The 8,838-nt window shown below is 45.6% G+C and overlaps 1 long non-coding RNA gene across 1 annotated transcript in view; it reads left to right on the top strand.

The window, feature by feature from the left end:
• Positions 1-8,283, top strand: part of LOC149747768 (uncharacterized) — a 145,518-nt gene extending 137,235 nt beyond the window's left edge. Inside the window, exon 6 of the long non-coding RNA XR_016395462.1 lies at positions 7,603-8,283. This is a non-coding gene — a long non-coding RNA (uncharacterized LOC149747768). The remainder of the gene's footprint in view (positions 1-7,602) is intronic.
• Positions 8,284-8,838: the final 555 nt, after the last annotated feature.

The following is an 8,838-nucleotide window of genomic DNA, read 5'->3' on the forward strand; positions in this document are numbered from 1 at the left end:
GGCTTGATTTGTGACCCAAGATATGATCTATCCTGGAGAATGTTCCATGAGCACTTGAGAAAAATGTGTATTATGTTGTTTTTGGATGGAATGTCCCATAAATATCAATTAAGTCCATCTTGTTTAATGTATCATTTAAAGCTTGTGTTTCCTTATTTATTTTCATTTTGGATGATCTCTCCATTGGTGAAAGTGGGGTGTTAAAGTCCCCTACTATGAATGTGTTACTGTCGATCTCCCCTTTTATGGCTGTTAGTATTTGCCTTATGTATTGAGGTGCTCCTATGTTGGGTGCATAAATATTTACAATTGTTATATCTTCTTGGATCGATCCCTTGATCATTATGTAGTGTCCTTCTTTGTCTCTTCTAATAGTCTTTATTTTAAAGTCCATTTTGTCTGATATGAGAATTGCTACTCCAGCTTTCTTTTGGTTTCCATTTGCATGCAATATCTTTTTCCATCCCCTTACTTTCAGTCTGTATGTGTCTCTAGGTCTGAATTGGGTTTCTTGTAGACAGCATATATATGGGTCTTGTTTTTGTATCCATTCAGCCAATCTGTGTCTTTTGGTGGGAGCATTTAGTCCACTTACATTTAAGGTAATTATCGATATGTATGTTCCTATTCTCATTTTCTTAATTGTTTTGGGTTCGTTATTGTAGGTCTTTTCCTTCTCTTGTGTTTCTTGCCTAGAGAAGTTCCTTTAGCATTTGTTGTAAAGCTGGTTTGGTGGTGCTGAACTCTCTCAGCTTTTGCTTGTCTGTAAAGGTTTCAATTTCTCCTTGAAATCTGAATGAGATCCTTGCTGGGTAGAGTAATCTTGGTTGTAGGTTTTTCTCCTTCATCACTTTGAATATGTCCTGCCACTCACTTCTGGCTTGCAGAGTTTCTGCTGAAAGATCAGCTGTTAACCTTATGGGGATTTCCTCGTGTGTTATTTGTTGTTTTTCCCTTGCTGCTTTTAATATGTTTTCTTTGTATTTAATTTTTGACAGTTTGATTATGTGTCTTGGCATATTTCTCCTTGGATTTATCCTGTATGGGACTCTCTGTGCTTCCTGGACTTGGTTAAATATTTCCTTTCCCATATTAGGGAAGTTTTCAACTATAATCTCTTCAAATATTTTCTCAGTCCCTCTCTTTTTCTCTTCTTCTTCTGGAAACCCTATAATTCGAATGTTGGTGCGTTTAATGTTGTCTCAGAGGTCTCTGAGACTGTCCTCAGTTCTTTTCATTCTTTTTTTCTTTATTCTGCTCTGCAGTAGTTATTTCCACTATTTTATCTTCCAGGTCACTTATCCGTTCTTCTGCCTCAGTTATTCTGCTGTTGATCCCATCTAGAGTATTTTTAATTTCATTTATTGTGTTGTTCATCATTGTTTGTTTCATCTTTAGTTCTTCTAGGTCCTTGTTAAATGTTTCTTGCATTTTGTCTATTCTATTTCCAAGATTTTGGATCATCTTTACTATCATTATTCTGAATTATTTTTCAGGTAGACTGCCTATTTCCTCTTTATTTGTTAGGTCTGGTGGGTTTTTACCTTGCTCCTTCATCTGCTGTGTGTTTTTCTGTCTTCTCATTTTGGTTATCTTACTGTGTTTGGGGTCTCCTTTTTGCAGGCTGCAGGTTCGTAGTTCCCGTTGTTTTTGGTGTCTGTCCTCAGTGGCTAAGGTTGGTTCAGTGGGTTGTGTAGGCTTCCTGGTGGAGGGGACTAGTGCCTGTGTTCTGGTGGATGAGGCTGGATCTTGTCTTTCTGGTGGGCAGGTCCACTTCTGGTGGTGTGTTTTGGGGTGTCTGTGGACTTATTATGATTTTAGGCAGTGTCTCTGCTAATGGGTGGGGTTGTGTTCCTGTCTTGCTAGTTGTTTGGCATAGGGTGTCCAGCACTGTAGCTTGCTGGTCGTTGAGTGAAGCTGGGTGCTGGTGTTGAGATGGAGATCTCTGGGAGATATTCGCCTTTTGATATTATATGGAGGCGGGAGGTCTCTTGTGGACCAGTGTCCTGAAGTTGGCTCTCCCACCTCAGAGGCACAGCACTGACTCCTGGCTGCAGCACCAAGAGCCTTTCATCCACATGGCTCAGAATAAAAGGGAGAAAAAGTAGAAAGAAAGAATTAGTAGAAGTAGAAAGAAAGAAAGAAAGGAGGGAGGGAGGGAGGAAGGAAGGATGGAAGGAGGGAAGGAAGGAAAAAAAGAAAAGATAAAATAAAGTAAGATAAAATATAATAAAGTTATTAAAATAAAAAATAATTATTAGAAAAAAATACGGACGGATAGAACCCTAGGACAAATGGTGGAAGCGAAGCTATACAGACAAAATCTCACACAGAAGCATACACATACACACTCACAAAAAGAGGAAAAGGGGAAAAAATAATAAACCTTGCTCTCAAAGTCCACCTCCTCAGTTTGGGATGATTCGTTGTCTATTCAGGTATTCCACAGATGCAGGGTACATCAAGTTGATTGTGGAGCTTTAATCCGCTGCTCCTGAGGCTGCTGGGAGAGATTTCCCTTTCTCTTTGTTCTCACAGCTCCCGGGGCTCAGCTTTGGACTTGGCCCGCCTCTGCGTGTAGGTTGCTGAAGGGCTTCAGTTCTTCGCTCAGACAGGACGGGGTTAAAGGAGCAGCTGCTTCGGTGGCACCGGCTCACTCAGGCCGGGGGCGGGGGGGGGGGGGGGAGGGAGGGGCACGGATGCGGGGCGGGCCTGCGGCGGCAGAGGCCTGCGTGACGTTGCACCAGCCTCAGGCGCGCTCTGCGTTCTCCCGCGGAAGTTGTCCCTGGAGCCCGGGACCCTGGCAGTGGCGGGCTGCACAGGCTCCCTGGAAGCGGGCTGTGGATAGTGACCTGTGCTCGCACACAGGCTTCTTGGTGGCGGCAGCAGCAGCCTTAGCGTCTCATGCCCGTCTCTGGTGTCCGTGCTTTTAGCCGCGGCTCGCGCCCGTCTCTGGAGCTCCTTTAAGCAGCGCTCTTAATCCCCTCTCCTCGCGCACCAGGAAACAAAGAGGGAAGAAAAAGTCTTTTGCCTCTTCGGCAGTTCCAGACTTTTCCCCGGACTCCCTCCGGGCTAGCCGTGTCCCACTAACCCCCTGCAGGCTGTGTTCACGCCGCCAGCCCCAGTCCTCTCTCTGCGCTCTGACCGAAGCCTGCGCCTCACTTCCCAGCCCCGCCCGCCCTGGCAGGTGAGCAGACAAGCCTCTCGGGCTGGTGAGTGCCGGTTGGCACCGATCTTCTGTGCGGGAATCTCTCCGCTTTGCCCTCCGCACCCCTGTTGCTGCGCTCTCCTCCACGGCTCCGAAGCCTTCCCCCTCCGCCACCCGCAGTCTCCGCTCGCGAAGGGGCTTCCTAGTGTGTTGGAAACCCTTCCTCCTTCACAGCTCCTTCCCACTGGTGCAGGTCCCATCCCTATTCTTTTGTCTCTGTTTATTCTTTTTTCTTTTGCCCTACCCAGGTACGTGGGGGAGTTTCTTGCCTTTTGGGAGGTCTGAGGTCTTCTGCCAGCGTTCAGTAGGTGTTCTGTAGGAGTTGTTCCACGTGTAGATGTATTTCTGGTGTATCTGTGGGAGGAAGGTGATATCCGCGTCTTACTCTTCCGCCATCTTCCCCTCCTCCCCTTATTGTAGTCTTAATCTGCATTTTTCTAATGGCTTATGCTGTACAGCTTTTCATGTGCTTTTCTGCCATCCGTATCTGCTCTTCTGTGCAGTGTCTGTGCATGTCTTTTGACCATTTTTGAGTTGAATTGTTTTTCTAATGTTAAGTTTTGAGAGTTCCTTATATTTTCTATATATGAGTCCTTGTTTGGATATGTGATTGTGAATACTTTCTTCTGGTCTGTAGTTTGTCTTTTCATCCTCTTAACAGGATCGTTTTCAGAGCGAAAGTTTTAAATTTTGCTAAAGCCCAGTTTATCAACTTTTATTTTTATGTATTGTGATTGTGGTATCAAGGATGTGATGAGGTTTGTATTTTTGAACATGAAGGATGAAAAGGAAAGCATTAAACATGGTGAAAGGTAGATCGTGGCGAGGCTGTTTCAACAGTCCAAATGCAGAGGCAATGTCAGCATAGCTGGAGAGAAGAGAATAAATAGTTTTATTAGGTAGTAGGCATAATAGGACTTCAAGATCAATCACACATAAAGGGTGGGGGTATTAGGAGACATTTGGGGTTTGGGTTTACATAACTGAGTGGGTAACTTTGCCATTACCTGGGCTGATTACATGAAGAAAGAGCAGCTTTGGGAGATGGGGCCGGGGTGACCACGATTTTCAGACACAATGAATTGAAGGTGCTTGTGGGACATCCAGGGTGAAATATTTAGTGGGCGGTTAGAGAGAGAGATGGCTGTAGACCTCAGGTGAATGTTGGAAACTAAAGACACGGGCTTGGGAGTCGTGACACTCAGATGTGCTTGAGGCCATGGGAATAAGCGAAACCACCTGGGGAGAGACTAACCATGTGGTTTCGGTTCTGTGCATGAAATCAGAAGACAGTAGTGGGCTTCAGTAAACGACGTAAAAAAGCTGAAAACTGGCTGAGAAATTCCAGGTCCTCTTCCATTATCAAGAAGTTCTGGAAATCTGGAAAAGCAAAAATCTTTCAATGCCTTCCTTTGGAAAGAGGATTCAGAGAATGATTCTAATTTATCTGAGTTCTTGAACCTTAAACGTATGAAGGACAAGTCACTAGGTAGGCCACTGACTTTTATCTCCAATACTCTCCAACCCATCTTTCTATTCCAAACGTATCCCCAAGAAATGGGGGTTAGCATCCTATCTAATTTGGAATAAGAGACACAATGCCACATGAGGTAAATCAAATAAAAATGCAAAAGACAACGTAAAGAAAGTCATGGTTGGTGGAAATGGGTATTTGAAGATCAGCTTTTGATCAGCATGTGCCATCTAAGTCTTTAACTTTTAAAATGCTCAAGCACAGTAATTTATTTTCATGCTGTGAGTGAATGAAAGGGGAAGATTATAATTCTTTTAAAAGGAAAGACTGCTGCCTGCGGTCTTGGAAAATAATAGCACTGTGTTCTGAAGCTGGAAACCCACCCTGCCCTTAGCTCCACAAGCTGTGCTTAAAGGAAAAGAAAATATACAGGGAAGAATGCATCTCACTATATTTAAAAAGGATTTGAGGAGGTTTCTGTCCTCCCCCACCCCGGATCCCTCACAAAATGTTCCCGTGTCCTCCTGGTTCCCCTACACCAACACCAGAGCATGCATGGATTCCTACCTGCCTTTCTATTGTATCGGGCTGAAAAGAGTTTGGGTCAGAAAACCAAAATTCCTCCTGAGTATGACACTTTAAAAAGCGAAAAGGGGATGATAAAGTGTGAGCAATCAACCTGCAGGATAGGCTGTGTGGGTCTCCAGGTGGACCGTTAGGGGAAGTGGAGATGCATGCAATGTCCAGCAGGTGGCAGTGTGAGCACGTGGCAAGGCCAGTAGAGGTACTCCATTCCCGAGGGCCAGGACCTGGGAGCCGGTTCTGTCCATCTCTGAAGGTAGGTTTCCAGCCCCTTACCTCCTACCTTTTAAGTCCTTAACAAATCCTGAAAAAGCCGTTCCATTTGATGATTTGTAGAAGCATCGCTTGTCTCCCTTCCATCCAGTGGCTTATTTTGAAAGGCTGAGCTCTTGGAATAAACGAGCAACCTACACAATACGAAGGGAAATAAAATGCTTGATAGCCATTTGATGGCAAGTTTGTCTGCCTTAAGCATTCCTTTGGCAGAATGATCAAATAAGGACAAGGTCGTGGTTTTGATCTCTGCAGAGGCCAATTAGCTTTGTTCTATTGTGTGGCCAAGGGCTTCACCTTGCATGCCTTTAACCACCTGAAAATGTCTGTTTTGCGTATGGGAGTCAGTGCTGCAGTGTTGTTCAAAGAAATTCTCTAGGGTTAAAAAAAAGAAGATTGGGGGCCTCCCTGGTGGTGTAGTGGTTAAGCATCTGCCTGCCAATGCAGGGGACACAGGTTCGAGCCCTGGTCTGAGAAGATCCCACATGCCGCGGAGCAACTAAGCCCATGCGCCACAACTACTGAGCCTGCGCTTTAGAGCCCGCGAGCCACGGCTACTGAGCCCGTGTGCCACAACTACTGAAGCCTGCGCGCCTAGAGCCCACGCTCTGCAACAAGAGAAGCCACTGCAATGAGAAGCCCACGCACTACAACGAAGAGTAGCCCCCGCTTGACCAACTAGAGAAAGCCGGCGTGCAGCAACAAAGACCCAATGCAGCCAAAAATTTAAAGAAAAAAAATCCTATTAAAAAAAAAAAGAAGATTGGCATCAGAGTCATGCAGACTTGGGTCCAAATCCCTGCTCTGTCACTCAGTGGTTGTGTAACCTCAGATAAATTACTCTCTCTGTATCCTTCTTCCTGTTACTACAGGTGCTGTGTGAAGGTGATAGTGTAGATGAAGTGCCTGGCATACTGCAAGTGCTCGAGCAAGGGTAGCTAGAAATAATAATGATGTTAAAATCTATTGACTGTTCCCATGACAACTTACCTGGATTCTTTGTTCACCAAGGAGAACATTGTTTTGTTCCAGTGCCCTATGAAGATACAGTTATCTCTTTGCTTCAGTGGACTCTCTACTTAGACCCTTACCCTTTCTCCTCTTGCTGGTCTCAGGCTGCTGAGAGGGGCCAGAGGTGGAGGACTGCCTGGGCTAGAAAGAGCAGGTTAAGTGTACATTGTTGTCACATCACTGCAGCCCATGGCCAAATCAAAATGACCTTTGGATGGTCAGTTCTCCCTCTCTGCAGAACGCTTAACGGAATATGAGCTATGCAGGTCAAGTGACTTCTCCAAGGGAAGAAAGCCCAGATTCCTTGCCCTCTGATCACTCACATACATTGTTATTTGGATGGCACTCCTAACCTCCGCTGCATCCATGCTGCTCCTGTTAGGATCAGTTCTCCATTTCCATCTCAGTTCATAGCTCCACCATCCATTCAGTTTTGCAAGCCAGGTATCTAGGAGTCATGCTGGGCATCTCCCTCTGCTTCTTTTCTCTCTGTGTCTTGCCCCGTCACCCAGTCTTGTCAGTTTTATCTTCAAAACATCTTTTAAATCCATTCCATGTCTTATCATCTGGATTACCATCCCTCTTGTCCATGACATCCTAATTTCTTCTAGATCTCTACAGCAAACTTCTAGTGGCATACCTGCATTCACTCTGCCCCTTCACTAGTCTCTTCTCTGCTCTGAAGTTAGAGTGATGTTCTCTCTGCTCTCCCATTGCCTGTAGGATGAAGATGAAACTCCTGACGTTACTTACGAAGTCCTGCCTGGTCTGACTTCTTTTCTCAGCTGTAGCCCTGGTAGCCTGTTATTAGTTCCTTGGATTTGCTCCTATCCTTTCCACCTGTGGACACTTGCCTGGGCTCTTCACTCCCCCGTTTCACCTACTTAACACTATTAACCTTTGAATATCTCAGTTCAAATGGTACTTCTTAGGAATCCCTCTTTACTGCCCTAATTAGGCAAAGTAATAATAATGAAACAGCAAATCCTTATACAGTAGTTATTAAGCACCGGCCGTCTCTCTAACTTATTTAATCTTCTACCCTATGCATCAGATACTGCTGCTACCCCGTCCTACAGATGAGCAAACAGAAGCATAAGGAGGTACGTACAGTGACTGGCTCAAGGCTGCCTACCCGGTTAGTGGGTGAGTGGTAGCCCTAGAAGCCAAACCGAGGCCAGCTGGCCGCAGAGCCTGCCCTAGGCCACTGCCTCTCTCCGTGGTGACAGGCACTCGCGGTGTCTTCGCCTCTGTAGCACCAACCACAGGTGTAGGTTTACCTTTGCTTAGTGGAATGTTTATATCCCTGAAGGGACTGTAGGCTCAGTGAGTGTGAAAACATGTTTGTTTTTGCTCTCCTGGTCAGCAGTTCTGGGCACACAGGAGGAGTTGAATAAATGCTTGGATGAGCAAATACAAATGAATGGTGGCTATGGGCCTGGATTGCTAGGTGCTTCCACATCTAAGCCAGACATGCTTTCCAGGATCTAGTTCTCGGGACAAACTGCTGAGGCAATTCTATCTTCATTTTTCAGTGGAGGAAACGTAGGTCTAAAGAGGCCAAGGGACCTGCCCAAGGCCAGGTCTGAGGCAGGTGTGAGTCCACATGGTCTGACGTCAGAGCTCCGCTCTCTGCACATCACCATGTTGCCTCTTCTTGCCCTTTCTACCCTCCTTTCTTTCCCTTCTCCTAACATTTTTCATCCTTCTCTTCTTCTAGGTCCCTGAGCAAGGTCTTCCGTTCCTCAGGGTATAGGAGGTGTCAGTACCAGTAGAAAACCAGGCTGAAGACCTGTCATGAGTAAGGTAGGCTATGGCTATTCAGTGCCGCAATTACTTCACTTAAATACGCAGTTTGAGCACTTAATACTTGCAAGCATTTTCAGTATATTCAGTAAATTTAAACTTCTTTTGTTTTTCTTTTGCATTTGTATTTGCTCACAATGTTATCTGAAGGCAGGGCTTTTACATTTTCTCTCTGCAGGTTTAGGAGCACTGCGCCTTCATGAGTTAATCTTTATGCCAGATGTGGGAGTGGAGGGAGGATGCTTTGCTATGCTGGGAACACACAGAAGATAGCCCTGTTGTCAAGAAGCTCACATTCTTGTGGGGAGAGATTGACGTACAAACGAAATGCTACAGAGCAGTGTATCAGATGGGTGTGGGAGGAGGCTGGCGGGCTGTGGGAAACCTTCACAGAGGCATCTGCTCCACAGATGTGTGTGCGGGGCTCTGGGCTTCCTGCTCGGGCTGAAGTTCAATCCTTGTGGAATTTACAATCTAGAGGGGA

The sequence above is a fragment of the Delphinapterus leucas genome, chromosome 13 (genome assembly GCF_059928025.1).
Source record: "Delphinapterus leucas isolate spDelLeu-1000000601 "Yukka" chromosome 13, BTC_Dleu_Yukka2, whole genome shotgun sequence".
Lineage (NCBI taxonomy): Eukaryota > Metazoa > Chordata > Mammalia > Artiodactyla > Monodontidae > Delphinapterus > Delphinapterus leucas.